We start from the raw sequence: 12,860 nt of genomic DNA on the forward strand, positions 1-12,860 counted from the left end.
AGTTACAAAGGGTGACCACATGTCCCCATGGGAATGCTGCAACTGTCATAAATAAACGCCAGTTGCCAAGCACCTGGATTTTGATCACGTGACCATGGGGATAATGCAACGTTTGTGAAAAATGCTCATAAGTCGCTTTTTCAGTGCCATTGTAACTTTGAATGGTCACTCCACACAAACAAAGTACCAGCAAAGGAGGGGGGAAAAACTCCAGAGAATTTCCTGAGACAGGAAGTCTAGTCCTGCCAAGAATGTAATAAGGGTTAATGGAGAGGCAGTTTCTGTAAGCAACACCAGAACGTTTCCTTCCTGTCTTCCTTACAGGATTAGGCTAGTAATTTCTTCTATCAACCGGTTCTCCGAACTGCTTAGAATGTTAACAGCTGGTCCTAGCGAATAGGTGTGAACTGGTAGAATCCCACCCCTGCTGATGATGTTACCTAGTTTGGGTAATGAAACATCTGCAAGAAAAAGACCTAGCTCAGGGAGCACCAAGGACCCCTCATTTCAACCTGGAGCTACAAATATTCTCTTTTATTGGTACAGTAGTAACTTGTGACAGCTGTAAAGTGGGTCGCCATGTGACTGGACCCATTTTTATGACTTTTTTGGTGACATTCATTAAGGGGATGCCATGGTCGTTAAGCAAATCCATTGTTTGCTATGGGCTGGTTTTTGTGGGAAACCAAAAGTAAACGCTGTTTTCCAGCAAAAACATAAATTGTGGTCACAGGATGCTACATACAGGTGTAAATGTTTGGGCTAGTTGCCAAAGATTCAAAATGTAGTCATGTGACTGGGGGGCAACATCAGAACATTAAAACTGGGTCATATGTTCCTTTGGGGAGGTTCCGTCATAACTTTGAATGATCACTATGTGACTGGTCATAAGTGTGGATTATTTGTATTGCAAGGACTCGCTTTTGAGAAGAGTAAAGTAAGTTTTAAAAAACCAGACTATTTGCTTTAAATTCTACCGTAGGAAACAGTTTACAAAATCTTCATCTCCCAATGCTCTTAAACCAAAATATGGATTCCTTCATATTTGTTCAGATTTCAGATGATGAATTTAATGAGACTTCTCAGAGCTTCCCAATCTGACGGTGTCCATGTTTGAAAATGAAATTTACTCCATTGAATTGCAGGAAAACATTGTCCTTGTTGGCTTAAAAATATTAACATAGCTGAAATTGAACTCTCCGGTCCCTGAAAGGAGACATTTTCATCTTTTCAAACTACATTAACTTAAGGTACTTTATTAGATGTTTTTTGTATGCAGCCTTTCTCTTCAGACAAAAAGAAAAAACTCAGGCATTCTACTCAAGTATATCTCATCAAAAGACATCTTGGGGGATGTCAAGAAGTTAAAAGGGTAGCAACAATCATGAGATAGAAACCTCATTCATTTGAATTCTGGTGATGTTCCATGGGGTTTGGACCTGTGAAATAAGGGCGGATTGGGATGCAGCCCAGAAGGCATCCTCAATCACTGAGCAATTGTAAAAAAAAAAATCCTAATTGGATTGTCTTTAGAAAGCATAAACATCTCTTCCAAGGTAGTGCATGAATGCCCCATCCAGAGTTCAAGAAAGTTGCTGCTTTCGTTAGCGATAGCAATAGCACTTAGACTTATACAGGTAGTCCTCGGCTTACGACCACAACTGAGCCCAAAATTTATGCTGCTGAGTGAGAAATTTGCTAAGTGAGTTTTGCTCCATTTTACGACTTTTCTCGCCACATTTGTTTTAAGTGAATCAATGCAGTTCTTAAATTAGTCACACGGTTGTTAATTGAATAGAGTTTCCCCCCATCGTTTTTGCTTGTCAGAAGGTCGCAAAAGGAGATCACATGACCCTGCTTCATTGCAACCGTTGTAAATGTAAGTCAGTTGCCAAGCATCCGAATGTAAATCGCATGACCATGGGGATGCTGCAATGGTCATAAGCGTGAAAAATGGTCATAAGTCCCTTTTTTCAGTGCCATTGTAACTTTGAATCTGGGCCCTGATTTTATTGACCTCGGAAGGATGGTACGCTGGGTCAATCTTGAGCTGGACAGGATCGAACTGCTGGCAGTTGGCAGAGTTAGCCTGCAATATTGGATTCTAACCACCGTGCCACCATGGCTCATTAATAGGGTGCATATTATCAGCTGATAAAACAAATTTGGTTAACCAGCTAAGATTTCTTACAACCAGCTGAAATAACTCTTTCCCTCTAGTATTCATGTATGGTAAATGTATACACCTTTATCCCATCCTAATCCATTACTCCCAATATCCTTCCTACCCCACAAAGCCTCTGTAGCTGAGCCCCTACATAGGCTCCTAGACAAGGAGGTCTCCTGGCACTGGGGACATAAAGAAGCCAACGCTTTCCAGGCACTGAAGTCACTGTTAACCTCAAACGCAGTGTTAGTTCAATTGAACAAGGACTTGCCCCTAGTACTCGCCGCTGATGCCTCACCTTTTGGGATAGGAGCAGTTTTAAGCCACAGGCTTTCAAATGGATCTGAGGCACCCATTGCCTATTTTTCAAGACCATTCTCTACTGCTGAGAAAAATTACAGCCAGATCGATAAGGAGGCTTTGGCAGCTGTAGCTGCTGTAAAAAAGTTCCATGAGTTTCTCTTTTTTTTGAACTGGTAACTGACCACAAACCTTTGTTAGGACTGTTAGCTGGTGACAAACAAACCCCACAGGTACTTTCCCCGAGAATGACCAGGTGGACACTTTTTTTGGCCGCTTATTCATACACCTTGATCCATCGTCCTGGAATAAACCTGAGCCACGCAGATGCCCTCAGCAGGTGCCCCCTGCCTACACCAGTCGAGGACCCAGCTCCCATCCACACAATCTTCAAGTGCACGGGACTGGACCTCCCACTTTCAGCCGGGGATGTTGCTGCGCACTCAAAAAAAGATCCATTGATTTCCCAGGTCCTGGACTGGGTGGGAAGGGGGTGGCCAGATATACATTTTGCCCCTGATTTAATCCCCTTTAAGATTCGCAAGCAGGAGTTGTCTGCATTACAGGGCTGTCTGTTATGGGGAACAAGGGTGGTCATTCCTGCCTCCTTGCAAGAACCAGTTCTAAAAACACTGCACGAGGGTCATCCGGGCATGGTAAGGATGAAGGCCTTGGCCCGCAGCTACGTTTGGTGGGCAGGACTAGATGCCCAAATTGCCAGCTGGGTCAACGCATGCCAGGCCTGCCAGGCGACAAGAGCAGCTCCACCCATAGCTACACCCACCAGGTGGGAAGATGCAGGGGCACCCTGGGCCAGGCTACATATTGACCTAGCTGGCCCCATGCTGGGGAAAACATTCTTGGTGGTAGTGGACTCGTTTTCCAAATGGACTGAAGTAGCCATGCTGTCTTCCACCACAACTCAAGCCATCACTAGGGTTTTGACCAGACTGTTTGCTACTCATGGACTGCCAGACACCTTGGTGTCAGATAACGGGCCTCAATTCAGCTCAAATGAATTTGCCATCTTCACTGCCAACCTGGGCATCAGGCATGCCCTTACAGCCCCCTTTCACCCCGCCAGTAATGGGATGGCAGAGAGGGCTTTTAGGTCAGCCAAGGAAGTTTTGGCCAAACTGAGGCAGGCAGACTGGCACTCCAAGCTGTCCACTTACCTACTCACGCAACATGCCACGCCATGCCCCACAACCAACAAGTCACCTGCTGAACTTTTGATGGGCAGGCGACTCCGAACCACCCTGGACAGGTTGCACCCCCACTACTCCCCCAGCACACCCCTGGCATCTGACAGCCATGCCAGGGGCTTTGCCCTGCAAGACCTGGTTTATGCCAGGAACTATGCAGGGCACCCGTTATGGCTGCCAGGGCGGATAGTTTCTATTACAGGGCCCAGGTCTTACAGAGTCCTCCTGGAAGATGGGAGAACCTGGAGGAGGCATATCGACCAGCTCAGGAGACGTTGGACCTCGCCTGCCGCCGAAAGCCTGGACAACCCGCCGCCGAGCCACCCGGTCTACTCGCCGCCTGCCGCAGCCGTCCCGCAGAACTACCCGGTCTACCAGAGGCCCGACTTCCCAGCCAGCCGACCACCGCAGGAAGACTCACCAGAGCCGACTCCAGATAGCAGGTCCGGACCGGCCGTCAACCCTCCGCAGACGCCTGGCACCGCCGGAGAAGACAGAGACTGTGTTGCAGCCCCCAAGCCTCCAGAGCCGCGGAGGACAAGCCGCGAACGAAGGCCGCCATTGTGGCTACAGGACTACGCATGCGCGCGACCAGGGGGAAGGAGTGTTATGTATTAAGAACCTGCCTGAAGTTCTCCTTCTGGTCCGCCATCTGAGCGGGAGCTGATGCCGTTTGACAGCCGGCTATAAAAGGGAGCTGTCAAACGGCATCAGCTGTCACCGCCAGCTGGCTGTCAGATTGCCTCTGAAGCCGCGGCGACCCTTTATTCATTGAATAAAGTATGTTAGCCTAGCCCTGGCTTAGTCTCCCTTCTGTAACCGCCGCTCTACAACATTAGTGATGTTGAGTTGGCCACACCCAGCCAATAACATGACCACCAAGCCATGTCCACCCAGTCACATGACCACCAAGCCACGCCTACCACCTAAGCCACGCCCACAGAACTGGTTGTTAAAAAATTTGAATCCCACCCCTGATCATCAGTGCTAGTCAATCTAGAACTGATATTACATAGACCAGCATTGATGATGTCAGTTTGGGTAATGAAACATCTGCAAGAAAACAACAAGCTGAGAGAACACCAAGGACCAGGGGTGGGCTGCTGGGGGTTCACAGGGGTTCGGGAGAGCCCCTAGCTAAGATTCTATGCAGTTCGGAGGACCCCCACATCCCACTGCTCTCTGGCCCCACCCACTACTTCCCTCCCTTCCCCTGAGTCCCCACGCGGCCCATTTTGGATACACGGAAGGGAAGGACACACACGGAAGCTCAGGGAGGGCGAAAAACGGGCCTCCTGGAAGTTGGGGAAGACCAGAAATGGGCCTGTTTCTAGCTTCCAGAGAGCCTTGGGAGACCTGGGAGGCCGTTTTCGCCTTCACAGAGGCTTGAGGAAAGCCTCCGGAGCCCGGGGAGGGCAAAAATGCCCCCGCCCCCCGCCATGGTGCAGGAGGCCAACTAGGCCTTGCCCCCCATGGCCACGCCCACCCAGCAACCAGAAAGACAACCCGTTGCTAACATTTTTTGAAGCTCACCCCTGCCAAGGACCCTTATTGCCAAGCTCAACTACAGTCATAACTTGAGGATGACCTATATAAGTGGCTAAGGTGCTGGACCAAGAGCAAAGAAACACAGATTCTTGGGTCCAGAAGCCAGCTGAGAAATCCAACCAATGTTGGCATTACACAATTTTCTGTTTGAAGTCTGAATACCAGCTTGGTCTCTTCAGACCTGTTTTTGGAAGACCAAATGATGGGGTGGGGGTGTGTGAAATCACTCACCCTGGGACTCCTGGAAGTTGATAAGCTACTGACTGTTGCAATTTATGGCTCTGTAATTGTCCTGTTTTTTTAAGCACTGCTCCAATTTTAATTCTGCTCTCTTTCGCAATTCTTTCCTTCAACTGGTACCTTGTAAATAAAGAGCAAAATAAATGTGATAAGATGGATCACCTAGTTGTTGTGCAATGGTGGAAAATCCCAGCTTTCCTCTCTGAACTGCTCTTCCTCTAACGGGGGAGAGCTTTGGGGTCACCTTCAAGGGGTAAAGGAATCACACATGTGGGTCACCCTCTTCAAACAGCCCCTCCCCACCTTAATCCAACCCATTCTGCTTCCCTTTGAACTCTTGAAAGAGGGAACTTAATCCTGTGTCCAAATCACACCAGGGTGAACAGTCTACCAGATTATTGGCAACTCTCAAAGATTGACAGTTCTTACCTCATCAAGTCTTCTCCAATTTTTTCCTACTGTGAAATAGCATTTTTCCTCTTCCCCATCCTCTCTTTTCTCACTTCTCTTCCCCCCCCCAGTTTTTTTTTTTTTGTCATAGAACGCTCCTTTTTTTAGAGAGTGCCTCTTTTAGTGGCCATTCGCAGTAAGAATCATGATGAAAAACTACTCCTTGCATTTATGACCTTTTAGTTCTGCAAAGCAAAGGAACACTGAAGTAAGAGCAAAAGCACACTTGCCGTTTCACTTAGTGACCACTTTACTTAATGACATTTTCGGTCCCAACTGTGGTCCCTAAATGAGGACTGCCTGTAGTTTCTTGGATATGTTTGGTCAACTTCATTACTCTACAATATGAAAAGTGCTATTACATTTTTTTGGGGTTACACAAATTTTGCAACATTATTATGCCTCCCTGATTACTCATACTTTCCAAATCAGAAAAGTCCACTTCTAAATACACATACACAAGCACACACACACACACACACACACACACATCATTTCTTGGCCAAAGTAAGTAAAAGCAAGCCTATATGGATAATTTTATTGAAATATTTTTCTGTTTTACAAAAAGAAGCCAATGAAATTATATTTCCTATTAAATAAAATTGATTCATGGAAGTTTACCGTACCTATCACCTGCTAGAAATATTTTCCTCTTACATTGAGAAATTAATACCTACTAAATTACTTTCCTTTCCTTTCCTTTTTTCTTTGGAAAAGTTGAACAGAAGCTTTGGCTTCTCCAACCTTTGTTCACTTTGGAAATAAATTTATTTGGAAGAAAGAATAGGGCATTATTGATTTCATGGAATTAAAAAAAAAAACTATTGATGGAAACCCTGCCACTGCTGAAGATATTTTGCAAAAGAAATGGTTCCAAATTCCAATTTGGTTTTTTAAAAAAACTTCACCCCATTTGAAGATCGTAGTGTTCTTTCTTGACACAGAAAGACGTCAAGAATTCATAATAAAATAGGTTACACGATATTTCCTTCTTAAATTGCACTACTGCATATATATTTGAGAGCCAGTTTATGTAGTGTTAAGGCATTAGGCTAGAAACTGGGAGACTGTGAGTTCTAGTTCCACCTTGGGCATGAAGCTAGCTGGGTTACCTTGAGCCAGTCAACTTTCTCTCAATCCTACCGAGGCAATAGCACACTATTTCTGAGAAAAACCTTGCCAAAAAAACTGCAGAGGACTTGTCCAGGCAGTGTCTTGAGAATCAGACACTATTGAATGGAAGAAGGAATACAGGTAGTCCTTGACTCATGAACTGTAATTGGGTCTGGCAGTTTATAATTGTTAAAGCATGATGATTGCAAAGCAGGTCATCCCGTGACGGACCCAAATTTTACCACCTTTTTTGGGCTGCAATCCTTAAGCAAATGCAGCAGTCATAAAGCAAATGCCAGAGTTCTTAAGTGAACAGGTGGTCATTAAGCAAACCCTTGCTTTGCTATGGGCTGATTTTTTCTGGAAATCAGAAATAAAATACGGGCTTCTAGCAAAAACATTGTAAATTGTGGTCAGATGACCGGCCTGGGGCACTGCAAAGGGCCTAAAATGTGGTCTGATTGTCAACTGTCCAAAATGCAGTTATGTGATTGCAGGGGGGTACAATGTTGGAACTTCAAAATCAAATCTCAAGGGGCCTTTTTGGGGAGGGGATTTATCATTCTGAACAGTTGATAAACAACTAGTCACAAGTTGAGGACGTGTGTGTGTGTACCAGAGGTGGTATTCAGCAGGTTCTTACCTGTTCTGGAGAACTGTAGCAAAAATTTTGAGTAGTTGGGAGAACTGGCAAATCCCACCTCTGACTGGCCCCGCGCCCATCTATTCTCTGCCTCCCAAGTCCAGCTGATCAGTTGGGTCTTCTTTGGTTGCCCTGCACAGGAGAATGGAGCTGGAAAGCAGGTTAGTGTGATGGGGAGGGAATGGGGATTTTGCAGTATCCTTCCCCTGGGGTGGGGTAGGAATGGAGATTTTACAGTATCCTTCCCCTGCCACGCCCACCAAGCCATGCCCACAGAACCAGTAGTAAAAACTTTTGAATCCCACCACTGGTGTGTGTGTGTGTGTATGTGTGTGTGTCCTTTGAAGATTCAAAAATAAATTCATACATCTGACCATCTTTAACCAGTGATACCGAGTCTTGTCTTTTTCTTTTTCTTGCGACGTTTTTGAAGAAGTTGAGAAAAATCACCCAACAATCTTTCAAAATGAATCCCACTATTGATTTGTTCTCTTGATTTCCTTAGGCATATACAGTGATGCAATGCAAAACAACAACAACAACAAAAAACCTGGCTCTCTTCCATTTTGCTCTAGTTGGAAAGAAATGTAACTGAACCCTGACTGAAACGTGAAATCAGACATAGCATAGAAAAAAATAAACGCCAGGGTTCACCCGATGAACCGATCAGAAAACTATTTAAACCAAAAAAGAAAGTATTTTGTCACACTCTGCAGGATTAATTTGTGGCATTAATATCACCATAAAAGGTGCTGATGGACACTAAACTGGAGATTTGAAAGCTGATTGGATTATCGTTGTGAAAAGCAGATCCATGAAAAGTTTATTCATTTGAAAAGGTTGGGAAAACCCATATATTTAAATTGTAGCTGTAGAGTATCTCCTTTTTGGAGTATCTCCTTTTTGTGAGTAACGTTTATTTATATCCCACCTTTATTATTTTTTATAAATAACTCAAAGATGGCATATAATATTTCTTATTTTCCTCACAACCACCCATGTAAGGTGGGTTGGGCTGAAGGGTTGTGACTGGCCCAAAATCACACAACTAGCTTTCATGCCTAAGATGGGGCTAGAACTCACAATCTCCCAGTTTCTGGACCAGTACCTTAAGCACCAGACCAAACTTGGAGCATCTGGCTAGTTACTGTGAGAAACCAAATGCTGGACCCAGAGGCTCTGTGGCATATTCTTATTTTTTTTTAATGCCCCGTTGTTTACTAACAAGTTTGTTATCAGAAAACACCCAAAAAGTAAATTACAACAGCAGTAGTTAAACACATAAGAAATTGCTCTAGCTGAAATATGAAAGGAGCAATAAACAACTGTGAAAGACTGAAACTGTTAACGTGAAGGATTTACTCAAAATTAGTTTTATTTATTAGCAAAAATAACAAAGTTTTCACATATGCAGTTATTTATATATTTACATTGGTTTCCAGAATGTCCAGTTCTGAATGACAATAGATGCTTTACATAATAATAAAAAAAAAACCAGAACAGTAAAAGAGAAACAAATGATATGTATCCAGAAACGCCAAATAGAGCAGCAGCACAAAATCATACTGAAAAATATATTTAAATACTCAGGTTTTCAATTCCTTAATAGAACATTGTTCTTGAATATAATATATTAACTTTTTCTATAGAAATATCACCTTATATAGATGTTCAAAATGTTTATATTTGTCCTTAAAATGACATACATATCACCAAAAAAATCACCATTTTATTTTAGCGGGAGATTGATCAATGATCAGAGAAACTCAACTAGCATTCACATTAGCATATTTTTGGCATTAGGCAAATATAGTTTTCCCAAGCTTTTAAATAATATTTTAACTGTATTCAATATATTAATATGTGCAGTCTTTGCAGGCCTATAAAGCAAAGGAAAGCTGAAATAAGCATAGCCATGGTTACACATAGCAACAACCAAGTTGGTTCCAATATGTGGTCACTAAATGAGGACTACCTGTATTTTGTGTCTTTATTTGATTTTATTGGATATGTTTTAACTGAAATGGTGTTTTAGTGTCTTGTAACTATAAACACATTAAACCTGGGTAGCTTAAAACCTAAATAAAATTGGGCCAAATCCCCTTGTCAGCAGATGTTGAACACTTTAATTGCCATCTCCAAAGATAAAAGTCAACCACAGGCACCACAAGAACAATGTGCCAAGAAGGCTAACTTCCAATAGTCAAGGCTTGGGCTGATTCTTTGCAACCATCAGGATCCCAAATAGGATGAAAATAGCCCTCTCAAAACGGGCTGAACCACCATGGATCTATTCTTTCTGTTACTTTTCTCTCCCCCCCCCCCACTTTATTTTGCTGGCTCTGGAAGGCAGAAAACGCTGGACAGAAACTCCTAATCTTTTTACATCTGCATTTAAAACAAAACAAAAAAAATGAAAACAAGATTATCCCCTAATCTTGTATCCTCTGCATGTTTTCCTTCCTCAAATTTGTGGATCTTGAGGAAATGTCTCAGAAGGTCTTTGGGCCCAGGCTGTTACTTTTTTCTGACTATACGGCACCATTTCTATTTTCTCCAGCCAGATTTTGTAGAGATAGGTAGCAGCCATGGGAATTCTTTAAAGAATATACTAGTTTTTAATTTTGTTCCTGTACTTTTATACACTTTCACGTATTTACTTAAGTGGCATTTAATACTATTAATGTTTTTTTTAAATATGGGTATACGTTTTTAAATACCCAATAATGTTCTCCGCAGAATCTACTTCGCATGTTGTTTATAACCTTTAGTGTGTTGATCCAACCTCCCCTTAATCACCTCCAGCCAGCCATGTTGGCCGAGGACGATGGTCCTGCGATCCAACACTTTTCGGAGAGCACCCGAGAAAAACTGCATGGTCATGACAAGGATCGTGAGGGGAGGGGGGAATAATTAAGGCCCTCAAAACCCGCGGCGATCACACCCGATGCAGTTGCTGCGTTAGATCAGGAGCAGCTCTTCCTTCCACGCACATGGACTTTCGGCCTCTTGACTGCTTCTGTCTCCCCACCTCCCCATCGCCGACCACAAAAATGTTGTAATTACGTTAATGGGATAGGCACGGCTCTGGCGGAGAGAAAGGGGGAAGAGGAGGAGGAGGATCTTTTTAACTCAAAGAGAGCCAACTCGAGCGAGAGCAAAGAAAAGAAGCGGAACTGACTTTAGCCAGAGTTCGCTTAGGGAGCGTCTCCAAAGAGCCAAACCCACCGCCTTCAATTAACGGGCTTCTACCGACTCCACCCCGCTTTCCCTCGCGGAGGTATTAAAGGCGCTAGAGCTGTGCGAGGAAGGAAATATATATTTGTTTTTGCGGGTATTTGTATGTGGATCTTTGGTTATTCGGGTTTTCTCCCGCTTAAAATTGGAAGTATCTTGGCAACGTTTCGACCAAATCTCATCCGTCATCTTCAGGCTTGTGTCTTAGGCTTTGTGCTTCTCGGAGTAAGCACACACTTCTCAAAATATCTATCTATCTATCTATCTATCTATCTATCTATCTATCTATCTATCTATCTATCTATCTATCTATCTATCTATCTATCTATCTATCTATCTATCTATCATCTCTTTGGTTATTTGGGTTTTCTCCCACGTAAAATTGGAAGTATCTTGGCAACGTTTCGACTCCCACCCAATTCTTTATATATATATGTATGTACACACACACACACACACATATAAAGAATTGGGCGGGAGTTTGTAATGTTCTCTGAAGTTTAATTCATGCTCTTTCTAACAACTGGCAGTGAACTACTACTTGGTCAGGAATGGTGGGTGAGTTCCCCACAACCCCAAAGGCTCAAGAAGAAGCACCACCAGCTGTTAATACAAGCCAACCACATGAATCGGGGTCGAAGAATAGGCCGGAAGTGACCATCGGCGGCCATCTGAGAGGAAAAGGGGGGGAGGAGAAAGTCTCTTCTAATTCTCGGTTGCAAATGGGAGGAAGGGGAAAAAATGGTTCAGCTAGCAATATATCGTGAATTGGGGTGTTGGTCAACATTGTGATAGAACTACCCTCAGCATGCTGACTGGGGGATTCTGGGAATTGAAGTCTACACGTCTGAAATTTTGAAAAACTCCGGTCTAAGTGATAAAAGTGCAAATCTAGAATTCAGGGCGGCTGGATTTAAATTCGGATGAATGTAAAAAGTTTTCATCTCTGGGCGTGCGGCTTTTGGTAACACAATGTGCAACAATGAGAGCAATCATCAACCAAATGGAACAGAAGTTGCCTTCAGAAGTTGTGGGAGCTTCATCACTGGAAGCTTTCAAGAAGAGACCGGAGTGCCATCTGTCAATAATGGTGTGGGGTCTGCTTGAGCGGGGGCGAGGGTTGGACTAGATAACCTACAAGGTCCCTTCCAACTCTGTTAATCTGTAACTGGGCTCAGCTATCCAAACAACCTGAGTTTACATACTGGGGCCATTTGTCAGAGCTGCTTGCATGGGGTCTGCAAAAATGGCGGCTGACGCTAGATGGCAGCAAAAGGGCTACAATTGTCTGCATCTTTTTTTAGCTGCCACCTGGTGGGTGTCTGGGGTTTCGCAGTGCAGGTTTGGCGGTCCCACCCTTTCTGCTGCTTTTTTTGGAGGGGTCAATTCCCTAGTGCCAACTTGTAATTTAAAGCTTAACTCCTACACTTAAGCCTCTAAATGGCAAGACTCGAGAAATTCCTAGCCGCCATAACAGCAAAAGGGCAAATAATAAGCACGTTCCCGCTGCTGCCTGAATGTGCGCGGCACATTAGACCGGGTCAACTTATGGTTCAGAGTGTTGTGGAAACCTAGCCATTGTCTGACGGGTTGGGGGGAAACCCCCCCCCCCGCCATCCAGGAAAGGTTTAATATGGTTGAATTTGCTTTGTTATATGTGAATAGCACAAATGGGGTTTTTGTTAGCCTGGGATTTAGAAGGTTAGGGTTATTAGAGCCGAGAGTACCGCGGGACTTTAAAGGGACTGAAATGTGCAGATACAGGTGGCGTGTCTCTTTGCGAGCGTCTAGCTTCTCGCACAGGTTTCCTCCGCCAAGAGGAATTGAACGACGCTCCCTTAGCAGGGCAGGACCCAACCCTCTCTTATGCCTGGGTCCTGATTCAGAGGTTAGGAATTTGCATCTGATTGCTATTTTGTCATCCTATGATTTGTCTATCCAGCTCTGTGCACGCCTT

This window comes from Notechis scutatus, chromosome 1 (genome assembly GCF_049901735.1).
Source record: "Notechis scutatus isolate UNSWTSFEM ecotype Mainland chromosome 1, rNotScu1.2, whole genome shotgun sequence".
Lineage (NCBI taxonomy): Eukaryota > Metazoa > Chordata > Lepidosauria > Squamata > Elapidae > Notechis > Notechis scutatus.